Source organism: Rhinolophus ferrumequinum, chromosome 24 (assembly GCF_004115265.2).
Source record: "Rhinolophus ferrumequinum isolate MPI-CBG mRhiFer1 chromosome 24, mRhiFer1_v1.p, whole genome shotgun sequence".
Classification (NCBI taxonomy): domain Eukaryota; kingdom Metazoa; phylum Chordata; class Mammalia; order Chiroptera; family Rhinolophidae; genus Rhinolophus; species Rhinolophus ferrumequinum.
The window spans coordinates 14453500-14474714 of record NC_046307.1 but is presented as its reverse complement, the minus strand read 5'-3'; positions in this window follow the sequence as shown (position 1 = coordinate 14474714).

Below are 21215 nucleotides of genomic sequence, written 5' to 3'. Positions count from 1 at the left end.
TTATCAGGACTGGCTAGAGGGTTAAGTCAAAACCAACAAGATAAAATTTAATGAGGACAGATGGAAAAGCCAATATCCAGGTTCCAATAAAGCAACTGTACAAGTTCAGGGTCAGGGAGACCTAGCTGGGTATCCGTCCATTCATCTGTCCGTGAGAAATAGCCCAAGGTGTCCATCAAGAGGCAAATGGATCAACAAACTGTTATACATTCATACAACAGAATTCTACTTGGCAATAAAAAAGAACAAACTACCGATGAATCTCCAAAACATTATGCTGAATGAAATAAGCCAGACACAAAAAGAGTAGATACTGCATGATTCTGTTTTTATGAAGTTCTAAAATGGGCCATTGTGGAAAGAAATCAGTGGAGCAGGGGGTGACTAGGAAACTTCCTATAGTGATGAAAATATTCTTTAACTTGATAGGAGCTAGAGTGTATATGTACTTGTCAAAACTCAACCAATGGAGGCAGCCAGTTAGCTCAGTTGGTTAGAGCATGGTGCTGGTAGCACCAAGGTTGTCAATTCGATCCCCGCATGGGTCACTGTGAGCTGCACCCTCCTTAAAAAAAAAATAAAAAAAAATAAAAACTCAACCAATGCTATACTTTAGATTTGTGCATTTGGGAGAACTGCTCAGGAGAGCTACTCAGGAGATGAAGGGCTGGAAATATTATTTATGGGGAACTGGGACCATTTAATCTGGAGAGAAGGCTAGCATGGGGGTGGGAGGGTACAGTCCTCTCTGCCACCCACTGGGGCCTTCATGCAGCAGGTAGAGGCACTGTTCTCCCAGGGTGAGCTATTTCCAACAGTTGGACAGCACAGGAAGCCAGTTTGGTCTCACTAGAAGGAACTGTCCTACAATGGAACATGTTGCCTTTTAAGGCAGTAGGCTCCCGATTACATGAGGTGTGCAAGCAAGATGGGCAACTGACTGTCAGGAGGGTTAAAGAAGGGATTTCTCAGCTGACCAAGAGAATGGACTGAGGGTCTGAGGTCCCTTAAAGCAACTCATAGTGAAATTTTAGCCTCCCTGACCAGACAAAGTGTCAAGGGAACTCTGAAGCCATTTCTGACAGTGGTGGCAGAGGAGGTCGTCAGGAAGAACTTTCTGGAGACAGAGGCCAGATCATTGTTCTTCTGATTCCTCAGTCTCCAATCTGTGGTATATATCTTACTGACTCCCTGTCTGGGGTCCTCTAGCTCTTTCCAGATAAAAATAAACAGGGCCTCAGTCCCTGCCTTTCTACGTGATCCTGACTGACTTCCTGCTCCTCTCTGGGCCTCAGTCTCCTCCTCTGTTCAATGGTTTCAACTGAAACCATCTATGTTTTTTCCTCCAGGGATGGCCAAACTGCCACAGTCACACACTTATATAGGGATGGGGGAGTGGGGTCAGTGGGAGTTTTTTTGAGGGGGACCCAGCTTACAGTCCTCAGAGGAGATTCAGCAGAAGTGCAGATTTCTCAGTCAGGTTCCCTAGATACTGGCCTAGCTTTCAGCCCGAGGGGAAGGTCAGAAAGGAGGCCTGATGTTACTATCCCTGAGGGGAAGTCAGAAAGGGGTGTTCTTACCATGGTGATACACCTGAGCTCATCCCAGGGCCCCTGAAACCCTCTTCCCGGGGGGCCTCCAGGAGGTCACAAATCCAAGCCTCCCTCCTAGGCTGTCCTGGCCCTGCCTAAGGTAGGAGGGTGCTCTGATGAGGCCAGGAGACAGATGAACAAATCTGCACTGCCCTGCAGATAAACTCATTCAGGGTGGGCCAGTGATTAGAGCACAGGAGAGGTCGGGCAGGCCTGGGCTGATTCCCTGTGCTGAGTGACGCTGGGCAAGTGGCTCTACTTTGTGGGGCCTGTAAAGATGTTGCTGTAAGGATGAAATGAGATGCCACTGGGATGGCGATGAGCTCATGATTTCATTTTATCCTCACACACACAGCCACTTGGAGGCTGAAACACACCGCAGAGCCCCGCAGACGTGCGTCCCCAGACCTACCCGCCCCTCTGTCCACCCCACCTTTCCTCTCTGACTCCTTACACTTTCATCCCCTCTGCAGCTCGGCGACCTCGGCTGCCTCCACGCGGTCCTTCTCGGTACTGCAGCAGCCGGCTCGGCTCACCTAGTAGCAGGGGCGCCCTCCTTCCCCGCCACACCTCCACCCCCTGTATCCCTTGCTGCCTTGCAAAGGTAGGGCATGGAGTCATCTCCTGGTCTCAGGTGGGCAAGCCCTGGTCTCCAAACCTTCAAAGACTGATCATTTTCATAGACCAGCCTCAACCTGTAGGTATGGCTCCGATCCTTCCTGCTGGTTCCAGGCAGGTGGTAGGAGCCCAGGAAGCAACACTGCGCCCTCCTGCTCCTGGTTGGGGCAGCCATTATGGGCAGGTGGGAGGGGGGTGCACAGCAAGTTCCTGAGATAATGGTCAGGGGCTTTGTGTCCAGACACACACATGTAAGCACCAGGCCTCCATGTGCACACACACACAGGCACACACCCATAGCACCAAGCGCCAGAAAGTGCACACTGTGACATCACCAGCCAATCAGCCATTTTTCCGTCTGTCCCAGTGTGTCCCCTCTGCCCCCTTCATCCCCACAACCTGAGGAAACCAGTGCTTACTATAAATTGCAAATATAAACTCCTTTCCAAGGCCTAAAGCCCTAGATCACCCAGCCCTGCCTCCCCCGCAGACCACACCTCCCACCACCAGCCTCTTGCCCATTATTCACCATTCCTCCTGCAGAAATACGCAGCGCTCATTCACACTTCAGGTCCCCTGCATTTACCGTTCCCTCTCCCCACAGTGCTCTTCCACCAGATCCCTTTGGCTGCTTTCTTCCATTCTTTTAAGCCTCAATTTCAATACCACCTCCTTCCAGACCACTGGAGCTAAGACGCTCCTTTTCCTCCATTCTCTCAAAACATATTTCCTTCAAAATGTGTATCCTAATCATTAGAGAAATGCAAATCAGAACTCCAGGGAGACCTCCTCACACCCATTAGAATGACTACTATTAAAAAAAAAGAAAAGAAATAAACAGAAAATAACAAGTGTTAGTGAAGATGTGGAAAAATTGGAACACTTGTGCACTGCGCAAGAATGTGAAAGTTTGCAAAAGGATGCAGCCACTGTAAAAAATTAAAACTAGAATTAGTATATGATCCAACAATTCTACTTCTGGGTATATGCACAAAAGAATTGAAAGCAGGGTCTTGAAGAGATATCTGTACACCCATGTTCATGGCATGTATGTACATACAATGGATTATTTAGCCTTAAGAAGGAAGGAAATTTTGACACGTGCTACAACATGGATGAACCCTGAGGGCATTATGCTAAGCAAAATAAGCCAGTCACAAAAAGACAAATATTGTATGATTACACTTATATGAACTACCTAGAGGAGTCAAATTCATAGAGACAAAAAGTAAATTAGTAGTTGCCTGGAGCGGGGAGTGGACAGAATGGGGAGTTTCAGTTGTGGAAGATGAGAGTTCTGGAGAGGGATGGTTGTGGTGGTTGCACAACAATGTGATGTACTTAATGCCCCTGAACTGGACATTTAAAATGGTTAAGATGACATTAGGTTGGTGCAAAAGTAATTGTGGTTTAACCGGTTAAAAACAATTGCAACAACCGCAATTACTTTTGCACCAACCTAATAATTTTTATGTTATGTGCCTCTCACCACAATTAAAAATACGTATCAAAACATTTGTTTGCTTATCCAATCCTGCCTCACTCACTAAACTGTGAAGTCCATAAGAGCAGGGCTCTGTCTGTGTGGTCCACCTACATGTGCTGCCAGTCACAGAGGACCTGGGGAACAAGACAGACAAGGTGCCCTCCCTCCTGAGGCTCACAGCCTGGAGGGAGGGGAGAAAGACACTAAACAAACAAGTAAACAAAATGATCACCTATCAAGTGCTGTGTGGAAAATTAGAACAGTGAACCTAACTGTTGTGCGGGGCGGCCTGCAGGGTCTCTGCTTCCGCTCCCCACTTAAGAACGCAGGACATGGTGAGGCCAAAAAGGAACACCCATGGAGCCATAGGTAGGGGAGTCATACCACTATGGTCTCACTGGAGGCTGGGTTTACACCATGTGCGACCTGCTGTCCGCTTTGCTGCCAACTGACCGACTCTCCTCAACTCTCCTTCACTCTCCTCAGCTTCCCTCCGTAGCAGCGGCAGTTATATTAGTGGCCAATGGCTCAATGGTTACAGCTGACGGCCATCTACCACCCGAGCCAGCACCTTTCCACGTGAGGCCGAGAGCCTGGATATTGCTCTCTGGGGCTCTGTCCCCACACTAACAGAATGGCTTCATTAGGGAAATGTCGGCTGCAGCACTCAGATACACCATCCCAGAGGAAGAGACACTTATGCTGAGACCCAAGAAACAATAAAGTGTCAGTCAGAGCTACAGAGGGAACAGCAAGTGCAAAGGCCCTGTGGTGAGTACGGGCCTGGTATGCTAGAGGAACAGCAGAGACGGGAAGTGGGGAAGCAGGGTGGAGAGGAAGGGAGGAGAACTGGGAGGAGAGAGAGGAGATGGGAGGCATTCCCGGTGGTGAAGGAGTGGGGCCTCACTGAGTCACCAACCTCCTCTTCCATGGCAGCCTCTAAATGCCTGGCTCTGCACTAAAAGTTTTTGTGGATTAGCTCAGAGCATGCTCACGACAGTCCTTGGGGAAGGTATAGTCATTATCCCGTGGTATAAAGGAGGAGACAGGGTCAGAGAGCTTGGGCGAGTAGGTGGGTCTGGGGCTACAGTCAAGGACAAACCGAGGGAGAGGGAGTCTTAAGCACACTGTACTGCTTGCTCCTTCCCTGCCCTCCTCAGGGACCCAGGCTGAGGTGGTGCTTTCCTCCCACCAAGATGCTATGCCACCCTCAGTCCCTCTGCCTCAAGTGCAAGGGCCTCCTACAGGTGTCTGGGTTGCTGGCTGATCACTGCCAAGGGGTTTCCGTTCCTTCTTTTACTGTCCCCAAAAAAGTAAGCTAAGGAGAGAGAACCCATCCCCTCTCCCTCACCTAACTAGAGACAGGTACTGGGAGAGGGAGACAGAAACCCGTCTCCAGATCCACAGGGCCTATTTCTGAGGCCCATCTGCAGGCCTCGCCCTTGGGGAGCCTAATCTTAAGGGGAGGGCACCAAGAACCCCATGAAGTTTGCCAGGCTGGATGGCAGCCTGGTAGTCAGTGAAGAGGCCCCCTTCCTAAGGCGCGGGCAGCAGCATCTTCAGGCCTGTGGGGCTGGCTTCCCCGGATGCCCGGCAGTGCCCCAAACCCTGGACTGTGGCACACCTGAAGAGAGCAGGACCCCAAGGAGGGCTGAGGCCTCCCAACAGCTGGGAAGTGTATCACAGAAAAGGAGGCAGTTCTGCCCTCACAGTTCCCCATCCTAACATAGAGATGGAAGGGTCTCCCCACAGGGCCAGTTACATTGCAGGACTCAGCACAAAATGAAAATGGAGAGCCCCTTGTTCAAAAAGCAAGGGAAAAGGACATAATATTAAAGGCACAAAATATAAAACTAAATATATATAAAGCTTTTTCCTTTCCATGTAGTCCCTCGATTTTTCACCCTGTTTATTTGTTGTTTAATGTCATTCTAAGTAAAGAAAAATTTTAAATTTAAATAAGTTGCATGAATTTTACCGTTCATCCATATTTTGTGCGATGCCAGTTTTAAATGCTAATATACGGGCATTTCACTCGTATGCAGAATCACCAAACTTATACAGTTTGTATTTTGTAGCATGTGCATGCATATGTATTTCTTACCAGAAAAGTGGAAAAACTACATAAACTAACTCAACTGTTTTTATTTCACTTCTTGATTCGCACAATTCTAGCAACACTCTCTACCTTCATCTGAAAGGAAAAGGAACTGTGGGTGGCTCCATCTTTCCCTGTGCCATGTCTTCATGCTCAGCGTAAAGGTTTAGCTTATCCAAAGAAATAATACTCCCCAGGTAGGGGAGTGGCAAAGAAAGGGGTTGGGAAAACCTGAGGAGTTACCAGGGGGCCATGATGCTCCAGCCTGGCTGCTCCCCAAGGAAGAGCTGCGAGAGACGAGGGCATAGAGGTGGCAGGTCACACCATGGAGGCCCTGAGCGCCCTCCACTGGGCCTAATTCCACTCTGACCATGTGACCCCTGCCTAGAACCTTCTGTAGCTCCCCAGTGCCCTCAGAATAAAATCCACAGACCTACCTCTGAGCCCCAAAGCCCTGCCTCCCCTTATACCACTGGACATTGCCACACATTCTGCTGCAGCCATAGCCCTGCTCTCCCTGAACCCTGAGCTTGGAACCTGCCCTTCCCTCTGCCTAGAACCCTCTTCCCCAGCATGCCCTTTCTTCTGACTAATGGCCACTCATCCTGTGGGTCCTGACATGAGTATCGTTTCCTCTGAAAGCCTTCCCTCACCTCCCAGGCTAGGTCAGGAGCCTCTTCTGAACTGTCACAGACCCTGTGCTCCCTGCATCACTGCTTGGTGACTCATCCTCTTCCCTCACTACAGGCCAACTCTGTGGGGCAGGGACCGGCTCTTATTCAAGTTAATAGTCCCAGATCCCAACGCATAATAGGTGCTCAGTAATGCTTATTGAATGAATGCATGAGTTCATAGGCAGTAAGAGCCTGTGTGAGCTGTCTATTGTCTCACAGCTCAGGCAGACAGGCCAGGGAGAAGGGACTAAAAGGCAGGACACACCTACTATGTTCCAGGGCCCAGTGGCACTTGACATTCCTTTTTGCTGCCATCCAGCCCAGGAAGGAGGTTCTTGTACCTGGTGCACAAAGCAGGAGACTCGTCCTCTTTTCTTTACCTCCCCCTCCAGAACCACACACATATCTGAGCCCCAGCCAGTGTGACCCGCCAGGCCAGTCCAGATGTCCTCTTTTCTTGGCCAGTCCCACAGAGAACTCACTCCCAGCTGGGGCCTGTCCCATCCTTTCTCCCTCCTCCCTCTTCCTCCCCCTCCCCACTTCCTTCCTTCCTGCTCTTGGATATTCCCTTTGCAGGAAAGGCCCCAGGTTCCAGGGTAAGGCCCCCAGGTCCAGCTGCCCAGCCTAGGACACATGCTTCCTCCATCATTTCTGCCCTCCCCGGGGGCCGGAAATCTGATCCAGGCCTAGGGAACATGGGAGCACTGCACAGAGGACAGTCCAAAGTCATCTTGTCCCTCCCTCTGCCTCCAGCCACAGCACAGGCAAAGGAGTTCTAGAGCTCATCCTAGAGGTCTGGAGTCTGGCAGGGGCTTTGTCACGTTGCTTGTGAATTGGTTGTAACTGACAGCCAGTTCAGGAAGGCCCTGAGCCAGGGGTTTTACCTGTCAACTTAGTATAACAACCGTTGGATATCCTGTGTTACGTCACTGTGCACAGCACCTGGCACAAAGTGAGCCCTCAGCTAACAGTGCCTAGGATCGTTATTATTGTCCCCAACACGGTCATCATCAGATTTAATCCTCACAACTATCCTGCGAAGTAAGTAGAGTTTTTATCTTCATTTTATAAATGAGGAAACTGAAGCTTAGAAAAAAGGAAGTGACTTGTCCAAGTTCCTTCAGCAAGTATCAGAACTGAGCTCCAACCCAAACCAGACCAGTACTCTTCATCCTGAAGCCCACCCATCCACTTCTGGTGATCCTGGAATAATTCTTTACCTGCTGTGTGCCTCAGTTTCCCCATCCAATACACTGAGAAGGAGGACAGAGGAGGCATCTCTAAGAACCTATAAGTTTAGGGGCAGCTGGTTAGCTCAGTTGGTTAAAGTGCAGTGCTCTTAACAACAAGGTCGTGGGTTCAATTGCCCACATGGGCCACTGTGAGCTGCACCTCCACAACTAGATTGAAACAACTTCTTGACTTGGAGCTGATGGGTCCTGGAAAAACACACTTAAAATAAATAAAAGTTAAAAAAAAAAAAAGAAGAAGAACCTGTAAGAACCTGTAAATTTAAAGGAACCCATTAATCCATTGAGCAGAGGCTTGCTGGATGCTGTCCTGATGCCAGACCAGAGATGGGCACAAGATCACAGATCCGACCCTGGATGTTCCTACAGGCCAAGGTCCCCCAAATCCAGGACAGATGGCAGAAGTCTAACTGGATCCCTCCTACTGTAGTACCATCCATTTCCCCAATACACAGAGAAGAGGAAACCTGGCAATGAAGGGGGGAGAGGGTGCCCGCATCCCTCCAGAACTGCTGAAGTTTGGGGAACAGGTCCAGGCAGGTGGTCAGGGGACTGAGGGCTGGGGTGGGCAGAGCAGTAACGGGGTCATTGAGGGGTAGATGGATCATTCGGGATGCCATTGCTAAGGGCTTAGGTCCAGGCAGGAGTTGCCAGGCCTGGAATGGGGACGCCTATTCTACCACCACCATCTTCCCCCTACTGCAGGCAGCACACCCAGATAAAAACCCAAATTGCTGAATCCTTGAGTAGAGATCTATTTCTTGGCGGACTCAGCACTCCCCCACCACCACCTTTCACAGTCCCTCCCCAGGAGCTCTCAGTCCCAAGTTCCCTAGCGAATGTTCTCCTTTCATCCCAGCCTCCAGTCCCTCTGCCTAGCACTCAGAAAGGGGCCTGGACTGCCTACAACCCCAACCTCCCACCCACCTCCCCTCTGCGCACCAGCTCGAGGACAGGCCTAATAAACTAGGACGCTGGAAGAGGGAAGGAACGCACCACCCTGTCCCCATGTGCCACTTTGTGACCACCAGAGGGCGCGCGCCCCTTCCCAGAGCCGAAGCCACGACGGCGGCGGCGGCGGCGGCGGCTGGCCCAGCGGGGCTAGCGGAGGATGCGGGATTGGGGGTGCGATCACTCCCGGCAGTACGCCCCCTCAATGCAGCCCCACTCTGGACGACGACTCGGGCTCCGTAAAACAAGAGCCTCGGATGCAGCCCCTCGACCTCCACCCCGGCCGCGCCCCGCGCTTCGGCCTTCAGCTGACCGTTTGCGCGCCCCCTCCTGGCCGCCGAGAGCAATGCGGTCAGGCGGAGTTTGGGCGGGGAGACGGGAAGCCTGGCTGGAGGCTAAGGGGAATTTACTGGGAAGCAGAAAGTGAGGCAGGGGCTGCGTAGTGGGAGTACTGTATATACTGGGCAGAACGAGGTTGTAGTGGTTAGCACTGGGAGAACAGGAGTACTGGGAAGGTACTGGGAGCCACAACAGATGTGCAGGTACTGGTGGATAATAGGTGCACTAGAGGCTACTAGGAAGGTACTGGGGGCAGTGGGTCGTCCTTGGAGGATCTTAAGGGGACCAAGCCTAAACTGGAAGTAGGGCACCAGACACCAGATGCTTACTAGGTGGTAACTGAGAGGCCTGAGTGGATATTTGAAAGTACTGAGTAGGCATATGGAGACACCAAGTGAGTACCTAGTACTGTGGAGCACTGGAAAGATATTGGGTGAGTGCCAGAGGCACTGGGTGGGCACTGGGGGTGTCATTGAGCCCACAGTGAGAAGCACTGAGTGGGTTTGGGGAAATGGCATGACTAAGAGGGTAAAGGGGCATTGGGACAGCTCTTGGCAGGTACTACGGACATGGGCCTAATTGGTGGGAAGTTGGGATACTTGCAGACATTGGGTGGGTATGGGAAGTCATTAGGCTTGTATTCATACGCTGGACCAGGATGACACTTCCCTGGACGTGCCTGAGTGCCCCTCACAACAGCTCTACAAGCCTGGATCATTGTGCCATTTTCACAACCAGGGCTTAGATCAGAGATGTCCCTTGGCCAGTGAGGGTCTCCTGCCCTGACCAGGACCTGATTTCCAAGCCAGAAATGGAGGGGAGCGCTGCACATGGGCAGAGTACAAAACCCTCATATTGTCTACCTCCCCCAGTTGGAGAAGGAAGTAGAGGCAAGTCAGCCACTCATCTCTAGAAAAATGAAGAGCCCCCTCCGCTGTCCCTCCCACCAGGCTTCGGCCTCCTGGCCCAGCTCGCTGGCTGCTGGGCCGGGAGGGGCTGCCAGGCTCGGCCTCCTGCCCACTGCGGGGCGCCGGGGGAGGGCGGCTCGCGGCTCGAGATGCCGCGTTGCCATGGAGACGCTGCCGCATCCTGACTGCTCCTGGCAACGGGGTCCCGCAGCCAGGCAGGCACTCGGCGGGGACCCCAGGGAGCAGGCACGCCAGGCTGCCCATGGCGCCACCAGACCCCGGGGACACAGATACGACTCCCCCACCCACAGGAACCCCTCACTCATACTCCCACAGCACATACATGTACTGTGGCGCCCCAGCTGCAGCAGCCCAGGCAGAATTGCAGCCCAAGCCCGCCCTGCAGCCCCCACTCATTAATTCAGCAAACATTTGCCGACCGTCTCAGTGCCAGGCTCGAGCTGGCCACTGCGGCTGCGGCGACGAGTCACACGGGGACGCAGCGCCACCACCACTCCCCGCCAACACACATCTCACAGCCCACAGAAGAGGCAGACACAGAAACAGTGCGATCAATACTCTGACCCCAACAACAGCCACCCGCTGACTGTGGGCTGTGCCGTCATGCAGGGTGTCACCCAAACCGTATCACCCTTGGGAAGCACTGTGAGAATCCCTTTTTACAGATGAGGAAACTGAGGCAAAAGAGAGCTCATTTATTCACCCAAGCCCACAAAGTAAGAGGCAGAGCTGGCCTTCTAACTTGGATTTTAACCACTTCCCCACACTAACCCTGCCGCAAATGTTTCCTGAACATAGATGAGGAGGACCCAACTCAGCTGGGGAGATTGCAGGGAGAATTTCAGACTCCAGCTTGGTGTCTGGGAAAAAAATGCAAGTCTGCCAGGCAGAACAAGGGGAGGCATCCTCAGCTGAAAGGACAGCCCGTGCAAAGACCTGGAGAATTTAAAGTGGCAGGGTGGGTGTGAGGGAGAGCAAAGGCAGATGTGGTTAGAAGGCTGCTTAGAAGCTCGGTAAGCAGGCCAGGGGGCCTGGACTCCATTCCTAGAGGAGTAGGGAAGGTGGGAGCATGGGAGGGCATGCACTGACTGTTGCTCTGGCAACCATGGGGAGGGGGTCTGGCCCAGAGGGGTGAAGCTTGGGGCCAGGAGACTAGAGAGCAGGCCATGGCCATCATGCCAGTGAGGGACAAGTGGACCCAGCCCCGGCAGTGGGGTGCAGAGAAGCAGGACACATCCTTCTTGCTTCCCAAGCAAAGATTCTTCTGCCTGAACCAGGAACCCAGTGAACAGAGCTGGATGCATAATAAGGTTGGAGGGACAGTGAGGACTTAAGGAAGGCAGCAAATGTGAACGTGCTTCAGAGTGACATGAGGAAAGACAAGGGCTAGACTTCTCAAAGGACTTCCAAGAGGAATAGTTTTGAGTTTCTGAGAAGCTAGGGAATCCTTGAGAAGAAAAGAGCCCGTCATACATCTCACAAATCTGGGCATCGGGGAGACAAAAATGTCCTTTCCAGACCCCTCCTGCCATGGTGATTCCTCCCTCGCCCCTGTCCAGCAGATCCTGTCCAAGGCACCCCTCTGAGGAGGCACAGTATGCAGCCCCTAAGCAGCCCCCTCCAAAGGTTAGCCTAATTTTTTCCCTTCCATGGATTTAGGTCATTGCTCCTTGTCCTCTCTAGGAGGTGCCGCTGAATGTGACTAATTCCCTCCCTTCATTTACGGGTCCTGTTACCTGGGAGGTATTTATAGCACGACAGCCTCCCTCCCTCCCCAGCGACTCAGCTGCTCTCCCTCCAGGCCATCTCTCTCCCACTCAGGCCAACCTTTTCTTCCCCTCTCTTCTGCCATGGCTCCATCACCTCCCGGCCAGCCACCCCCCCTTGCCATTCCCTCCCAGGAAGGGCAGCAGGCTCTGGATGGGAAGAGACTGATCCAGAGCCTTGCTGAGTAGAGTGCTGTCTGCAGGGGGGATGCCACTCCCCCCTTGGTCACCCCCAAAAGGTGACTTAGAGGCCAGGCCAAGGGACAGCGACAATTGGTTGACCCCTGTGTGACCTCACCATGCCTGATTGTTACCTGCTTACTTATACTAACAATAGGTAAGCAGGTATTATTATTACTTCTGGTTTACAGATAAGGAAACTGAGGCTCAAAGAGGCCAAATGACCCCCCTCAGGTCTCTATATCTGGAGTGTGGCACTCCTGCACAGTCACCCTCCAGAGCTGTACCTGGTGTGTGGGAATACTGCCCCCAAAAAGGTAGGCAAGGTGGGGTAAGGACTGTGGGATAGCCAAAGGGTGCCTGACCAAAACACATCTCAAAGAGCCACCAGGGTCTCCACTGGTCACAAGTCATGGCTGATTTGCCCAGAGGTTGTCAGGGAATGGCATCAGATAGAGGTCAGTGGGCTACAAGACACTGCCTGTCCCACACATATCCCCTCCTCCAGGCAGGAGTCACTGAGGAGCTGGGATGGGAAGGCACAAGTCTGACCAAAGACAGAGAAGAAGGGAGCCCGGTGTCCACAGAGGATTAGTGACGGGAAACACAGCAGAAGGGAGGGAAGTCAGCCCCACGAGGACTTACGGGGATGGAGCGCTGAGGCACTGATTGACTGTCCTTTCACAACTCCAGTCTCACAATTGCCCCAGGTCCCTTTTCACAGCTGGAAAGACTGAGACCCTCAGAGGTAAAGAGACTGGCTCAGCTTTCCCAGATCCTCTGGCCAGAAATTCTACAATACTGATGAGATAGTTGTGTCAAGGTTTCTGGGAGACAGGGGAGACTGGAGGAAGAATCTGAGTTCAAATCCCAATCTTGTACTCACAAGCTTAGTGACATAACAATGACTTCACCTCTCTGAGACTTGGTTTCCCCATCTGTAAAATGGACTAACGTCACACCTCATGACACTTGGTCATGAGAACTCAGAGATGTGCTGTAGGCAGAATACTGAGCACCAGGCCTGGCCCACAGTGGGAGCTCCATAAATGTTGGCACGCAATACTGTGGTTTGTATTTTTCCCACTTCTTTCTTCTCTCTCAGATCTGAGGAAAGGGGCCACATCTTTTCCCTGAGACTGGGGCATCCTGAGGATAAGGGCTGTGTTTCCACCCTCAGCCTACCATCAGCCGCCTTGGAACCAGGAGCTCGCCGGGCAGGCTCCTGTCAGGAATGAACACCTACTGCCATTAGCATTATTTTCATTATCATCGGTACATCATTCTCATGGCTGTAGCCCATCAGCACACGCCCAGCTAGGCTTTTGGTTCTTGTTTGGGGAAGCCATCCCTCATATTGCCAAAGGTGCACCACAGTTCCCACACGAGCCCCATCTGGGGGGCCAAGCTGGGTCCACTACCCCCCACCGTGTGGTGCCAGGAGCCCCCCTGGAAGAAGAAAGACACTGAGTGGTTCTGATTCCTGATTCAGGGATCCAGAGCTGGCGGCAGCCCAGCCAGCCCCTCCAAGGAGAATAGCCGGGGCAGAGGTAAGTCCCTGGAACTCTCCTGGCGGTCCAACCCAAGAGCTGAGCATGGCAACACCAGGAGCCAGATTTGGGAGGGAATGGGGGTACCGTGTTTCCCCAAAAATAAGACCGGGTCTTATATTAAGTTTTGCTCCAAAAGACGCATTAGGGTTTATGTTCAGGGGATATCCTCCTAAAAATCATGCTAGGGCTTATTTTCCGGTTAGGTCTTATTTTCGGGGAAACATGGTAGGAAATGCAGGGATCTAGTGGCTGGACCCTAACAGAACAGGAAGGGGCAGTGGGAGGCATCTGTGAGCATCCCTGTGGATCTGGCACTGGGCCAGGTCTCCACTACCCCGGAAGAGAGGGAGGCCTACCCAATTTACAGGTAAAGGCTACAGATTCAGAGAGGTCCCATCAACCGACAGCAGTCACACGCACCCGGTAGGTGGCACCAGGCAACATCTGCTCAGATGCCCACAGCCCCTGATCCTCATGTCCTGAGTGGACAGCCAGTCCCAGAGCTTGAATAGCGGGAGTGGAAGCAGCCAGCAACCCTGTCCATGCTGGCAGATGGAGGGTGGGAGCAGGCACCACAGGGATTGGGGATAGAGGTGAGGGAGCAGGGCAGGGGAAGTGAGGCACTCTGGGCCAATCCTTCAGCAGGGTGGGGCACTGGGATGCCACCTAGGACTGAACATCAGAAGCCTGAGTCTTCAGCTTGGCTCACCCTAAGCCTCGGCAAGTCCTGGCCTCTCTCTGAGTCTCAGTTTCCCCAGCCACACTATGACAGCTCTGAGCCCCAACGTTCTTCCTAGTGGATCTAGGTCACGCCTCCCCAGGCACCCCAGTAGGTCAAGAAGCTAAGGGATCCAAGAGGGGTCCGTGCCCAGGCAGCTGTCCCTCCCCACCCAAGGCACACACAGGGTCCTCGTGGAAGAAACACGATGTATACAAATAATTAAACGGAAGAATTGGAGTGATTAGGGCAGATGATTATTGTCAAATTATGATTTATCTTGTAGTGGAATTAGTATTCCCCCAAAGGGCCCGGCGTGGCGCGGCGCCCGCCACGGCCCGTGATTAATCGCCGTCTCCAGAAGGTCACCTCCAGCCACTGCAGATTAACTCAGTGGGGAAACTTCTTTCCGTAATTCAAGCTGTTGTTCCCACAACCTGTCATCCGCCGCGGAAAAGGACGATTTCGTCAGGGAGCCCAGGGCGGGGGCCCGTCCGCTCCCCCAGCCCCTCCCGGCTGCGGACATGATATATGGTGCGTCCTGACACGGGTGACCGAGAAGGGGGGCCAGCGTCCGCCGAGGGGTGGGCAGCGGGAGGCAGGAGTAGGGAGCGTGGGGGGGCGGGGGAGGGAGACACAGCGCCGCCAAGCAGAAGTAGGCTGTGAGGGGAGAGAGCGCGGGCGGTGGCAATTAGGAAGAAAATTGGATTTTTCAGCGTCCAGAGGCAGCTGGGATCTACCGTGTGTGGTGCAGCCATCACCCCCTTCCCCAACGCACACAGGCACCGGGCTCCAGCCAGGCAGGGACTCTCCGGGAGGCATGCAGGATGGGGGGCAATGGACCTCCTTCAGGAAGGTAGGAGATGGAGAAGCAACAGACAGCAAAAGAACCTGGTCAGACCTGAGGATGGGGCCCTGCAGAGCCCCCCAGTGGAGAGCAGCTTCCCTGACCTGACAGCTAGGACCCAAATCCCATTTCCACAGTGGGAGATACTGCCAGCCACGTGCCCACATCCCAGGGGGATTCCAATCATAGCCACCTCCATCGGACAGCCCAGACCAGGTCTGGGAGGGGACTCAGGATCCCTAGTCTGAATCCCTGTGCTTGGAGCTCAGTGGAGACAAGAGACCCCCATTCCTGCCTCCTCAACCCAGCCTCTGTCCATCCCAAGTGTGTGTGTGCGGTGGGGGGAGGTATGAAGGCACAAGAGCCTCCCCTTCCTCTGTCTCATTTACCTTCCATCCAACCCTGTAGGGGGCAAAGGGGAGGTCTTGTGCCCATAGTACAGATGAGGAGGCTGAGGTAGGGTGACTTTCTGCTCTGAAGCTGCCCCTCCAAGCTCCTTCAGGCTCTGTCCTTTCGGGGTCCCATAGCCCTTTCCAGTGCAAGCCCCCCTGTTCATCCTCCCCACCTCCGTTAACACTCACTGTGCACTACTCTTTCAGGCCTCCAGGCTCTGCACATTCCTGAAATGGGCTTCCTGTCCCCTGCCCTCATCAGGTAAACTTTTATTCATTCTTTTCAGTTCAACTCAGTTGTCCCTCCAGAAAGAGATGGTGTCCCCAGGCCCACTGGAAACCTTGCCAATGTGAGCACGGATCCCCGCCCCACACCCAGTGCAGGAACTGTGCTCTTACTGGCCTCCCCCCACCAGAATGGGCACTCTCTGGGGACCTCCTACAGCCATCTCCCCAGTGCCAGCAGACCCAGCCCAGCAGGTATTCAGGAAATCATCTGGAAAGCACCAAGGGCTCAGGGGCCTCCACTCCCCACCCCACCAACCCCAGCTTACCAGAGCCCAGATCTGAGGGTTGGGGGGTAGAGGACAGAGGTGGGGCCCCTCACTGGCTGCTGCCTTCGTGGTCCGGACCAGAGGCCTGTTTTTAGTTGAGAACAGAAGCATGTATTATGTATACCGCGGTTTGCTCAGAACATTCTCGGGTCTGAGATATTTAGAGTTGTGAAGACCCAGCACTATTTGGTAGAGAAAAATCTATTTCTCTCCCTCTCAGGAATGGGGGAAGGGGAACTACACTCTCCAAAATCATTGGGACTAAACACTGGCATTTTCCTTGGGGGAGAAAGGGGTTTTCCATCCTCTGCTGGACTGTTTGGCAGACACTCCCCCCCTTCCCGGTCTTTGGCTAATGGTGATAGTAAAAACTCCAATTTATACTGCATCTTACTTTCCAAACGCCCATTGCTGCACGCACTCACTGACCCGTCAGGATCAAGCCAAGGAACCTTGTTAACCCCATTTTACAGACTAAGAAAGACTGGAGGGAGGTGGCAGGTGATTTGGCTAAAGCCAAGGGCTTTAAACAACGGAGGTAGCTGTGAGTCTGGGGAAGGTGATTCTGGTCCCACCACCACCACCCAGCCCACTCTGTGAAACCATTGCCTCCCCACAGTGGCAACTTCAAAACCTTACCCCTATTTTTCAGGTGGGGCAGATAGTTCGGGCAGGGACCCTCTGAGGAGAGGACCTATAGGCCTGATTCAAATCCCAGGCATGGAATACCAGCTATGGATTATTGGGCAAGTCACTTTACCTCTCTGCCTCTGCTCATCTGTAAAATGAGTTCCAACCTTGCAGGGCTGTTGTGAAAATGAAACAAGACTGGGACCTGGCCTGGCAAACACTAGGTGCTCAATAAATGTTGAGTTGTGCTTGTTTTTGCTTGTTCTATCATGTTGACCATCTCACTAATCTTTTGTGGAGGAGGTGAGGAGAGCTGAGAGCGTCCCCATTTCCCAGAGGAGGAAATTGAGTCTACAGGGCTTCTAGCAGGCAGAGGACATCATCAGACAAATTGTCCTACAGGCTTTAAGATTCTGTCCCGCCCCTCGCAAGCACCCTCCATTGCTCCATGCTCATGGAATATAACACAAACACCCAGGCAGAAGAACCTGCCAGATTCCTCTCTATGCCTAAAACACCGCTGGTTCCTGTCTCCCAGCCTTTGCCCAAGCTGGTCCCTCTACCTAAAATGCCATTTCCACATTTGTTACCAAAATCTTTCAAGGCTCCGCCTTCACGGCCACGCCCTACAGGAAACCACCCCCCAACCTCCAGCCTTCAAGGGGCCCCCGATGGCCTACTGGACTGCGGGGTCCCTCCACTGATCACCTCGTCACCCTCATGCGGTTTTCTGAACCTCCTCACGAGGTGGGCGAGGCCTCCCCGGTCTGACCCTGGGCGCTTGAATGGAACACAGGGTGGGTGCCCCGAATCCAGGATAGCACAGCCTGCTCCCCCACCCGACTCCCTCCAACGCCGCGGCCCGGTCTTTGATCCGGCTGCCTCTGCGCCCTAAACCTGATTGGCATCGAATTACGCCGCGCGGCGCAGGGAGATAATGGCGGGAGGCGCGGCAGACATGAAAGGGGGGGGCGCAGCGGCAGTCCCGGCCGTTGTTAATGACCCAATAAAAAGGAAGAGGGGGAGAAATAACCCTCCCTTCCATCCCCGCCCCCAAGACAGCGGCCGGTGCACACAAAGCCGCCGCCGACTCGGAAATTACCGCGGCTCAACCCAGCCCAGCGTGACTGGAGGGGGGTGGGCTCACCTGGCGAGGCGCGGGAGGGAGGGCGCAGTCACAGCCACACTCGCAGTCACAGCCACACTCACAGTCGCGGGGACAGGCAGACATTCTGATCCTGGATTTAATATGTTTATACTTTTCTCATCATGGATTTTTTGCATTCATTGTGATTTTTGAAAAATATTAAACTGAAACAATTTTCCTGATTACTGAAAAATTTTGTGCCCACCCTAGTCCCTGATGTGAAACACAGTCACACAGACAGCACCGTTCAGTGATACGCACACACTGTCTCACATACACACAGATACAGTTAAGACAGTCTCACACGCAGTCACACACACAGATACAGACACATAGACACACCATCACACACACTGTCGTACCTCAAGTCACATGCAGAAACAGACACAGAGCCACATGGACACACACACCTAGCAGGGCCTGCAGAAATGCTCACATAGAGACACACCTAGAAGTTGAGACCGAGACAGATATACAAAGATACACACACACTGAGACAAATGAGGAGGAAGCTCACAGACATAGAAACACATCACACAGGCCATGGGGAGAGAGACAGACTGATGATACGTACTGAAATCTATACGAACATGCAGAAATACACAGACACAGCATAAACCCATACAGCATCACAAAGACACCCACACCCAAACAGGCCTGGGCCACAAAGGCATACATAGCGACACACACATCCAAGCACAAATCCCCAACCCACCAGTCTCTGGGACACACACATGCCCTCAAGGGCACCCATTTCACACCCTCACTCATTGGTGTTCAAGTGAGTTCTGGAGGGCCAAGGGTTGGAATGAACACAGCAGATATGAGGTGGGGTCACGGGGCCATGGAGGCCAAAGAACATGTCAGTTGTGGAAGGGATGGGGTGCTGCCGCCTTGAATCCATGAGGCTGGGGCAGATGGCTTAAATTGTCAGCTTATCAGTTTTATTCACCTCTAAAATGGAGTTCAACTCCTCTCCCAGGAGACTGTGGGTCAATAGGCAAATACTAAATGTTGGCTGTTATTCCCATGTGGACACACACACACACACACACACACACACACTTTTCTCTTGGCTACCAATCTCTTTATGACCAGGGAGGTCCCTCTTAAATCTAATCTGAGTCCCTCATGCTGTAAACTAACCCCAGTTCTGGGAATGGAGAAGGCTAGCCCCTCCAACAAGCTTCTCCAGCTCCAAAAAAAACAGCACCCTGAGCACCAGGGGTCCTGGGAGCTAGATAGGGTTTTATCAGGGGTCAGGCCGTGGGTCAGTCATGCTTTGCTTTGCTGTCTGATTTCAAATCCCAGCTCCACCATGAACCAGATATTTAACTTGGGCATAGACTTGGCCTCTCTGAGCCTTGGTTGCCTTCACTGTCAAATGGGTTAACAGCATCAGCATCCAATACAGGAGGCTGCTGGGAGGATGAAATAGCTCTCAGGCTGAGCTCAGGGGCCATGGCTGGAGCTGCTAGTCCATGTTGGGGTCAGAGGTGAGGAGTCAGGGTGCATACTCCCACACATACCAGGACAAAGGCCCTCCCTGCAGCTCCTTCTTAGGTGGACAAGGGGACTTTATGAGCCAAACCTCAGGGCCTAATTAATGCGATTAATCACAGGCCCAGCCACACAGGCCATGGGAACAGCTGGGAGGGAGGGTCATCAGCTCAGTTATCCAAAAGGAGAGAGGGGCAGGAAACGAGATTCTCAGTGGTATCTTCCTCTCCCATCATCCTGAACCCAGGCTCTCCCAGCCCTGGCTGACCAGAGCCTACCCGCACCCCCAGCTCAATGGGGCAGTCCCTTCTCATGTCTAAATCCAGTTTCTCCTGCTATAGCTCAGGAAGCAGAAGGGATCTGCAGTCAAGGTTCTGGCTGTCCCTAGCCAGATAGGTTAAGAAGGCTGGGATTGGTCTCCCAATGTCTGGGCTATGTGTTATGCTGGGTTTGGTGGTGGTGGTGATGAGGGAGTGCTGAAGCAAAACCTCTCGAAGCCCAGAGTTTGGCCTGGGAGAAAGGCAAAAATAAAGAAAGGAGCTGGTGGCAAGTGGGGAAAGGCCCCCTTCTCCCAGAAGCCTGTGTGTGTGACCCTGTGTGAGGAGGATGTATGGGGGTGGTATCCAAAGGCTCTGGCCAGGGCTGTAGCAGGAGGGGGCAGCCCACTTGGGCAGGGGCGCTGCCGTGTTATAAATCACCCTCGACTCAATTAGAGCTTGTGAAAGGTTGTGCACACCCAGCAGAAAGCGCCGGGCTTGGCGGGAGGCCAGCTCTCTGCGGGGGTGGGGGGGGGCAAGAGAGCTGGTGTGTGCCTATGTGCATGTACATGTGTGCGTGTGCCTTACTGTACACACGTGCTTGTGCCCTTGTGTGTGTCCGTATGTATCTGTGCCTGTCTGTTCTGGTAAGCATGTGTGTGGGGAGCACATATGCCTGTGGATTCTTGTGTGTGCAATATCTCACAAGATCTCCCTGCGTCGGTGTGAGAGTGTATGCACCTGTTTGTACCTATTTGTGCTGTGCATGTACTTATGTGTGTGTGCACTCAAGTGTGAGTATGTGCATGGTTGTGTCTGTCCACCACTTTGCCTCTATGTGTGCCTCTTTGCATTTGTGCACCAGGTATGAGTGCCTATTTGTGACTGTTACACATTCATAGGCCTGAGGAGTTGAGCTGGATGTGGGGGTGGGGTAGGGGGATGTTCTCGTGTCTGGGAAAGCTCTGTGTATTTAGGGGGAGACATGAATGGATGGAATTATGGGCAGGCGAGAAAGTGACAGCCAGCCCAGGCTAGTCAGGAGAGCCTGTGACAGGGAGGGAGCCAAGCTTGCGGGAGAGTGGGGGTCTGTGCAGTTCAAAGGACCTGCCAAGACCCACCGCCTCCAACCCTGAGTAGAGAGACTGGACACCAGCCACACCGTGGAGGGGGTGCCCTAGTGTAGCCAAGGAGCTCCTCCCTTCCTTCCTCCCTAATAGCTAATGGTGATGAGCAGTCACACTGGGCTGGGCTCTGGGCTAAATCCTACACCTGGACTATTTCACTGAACCCTCACAGATACACTATGAAACATGTGCTACTAGAATTCCCACTTTGCAGATACAAAAACTGAGGCTCATTGACTTGCTCACAGCTAATAAGAAGTAGAGTCAGAGTCTGAACCTGAGTTTGTCTAATTTCAAAGGTCTTGCCACATTCATTACTGCCTCCCCCAGAGTTCTCAGTGGTCACACTCTGAAGGGAGAGAGGGAGGGACTCTGTGTGAGTATGTGTGGGAAGGCGAGTATGCCTCCCCATCTGCCTGAGCACTTTCCACACCCCAAGCTTCTGAGCCCCCAGTACCAGTACATAGAAGGTGCCAAAGAAATACCTATCTGTTGGAGGGAGTAGAGAACCAAGACATCCTGTTCTGCTCTGAGGCTAACAGAAGCTGGCAGAGGTGTTGGTGCTGGAGGGTCCCGTGAACCACCCCATCCTGGCCACCTCTGCTTC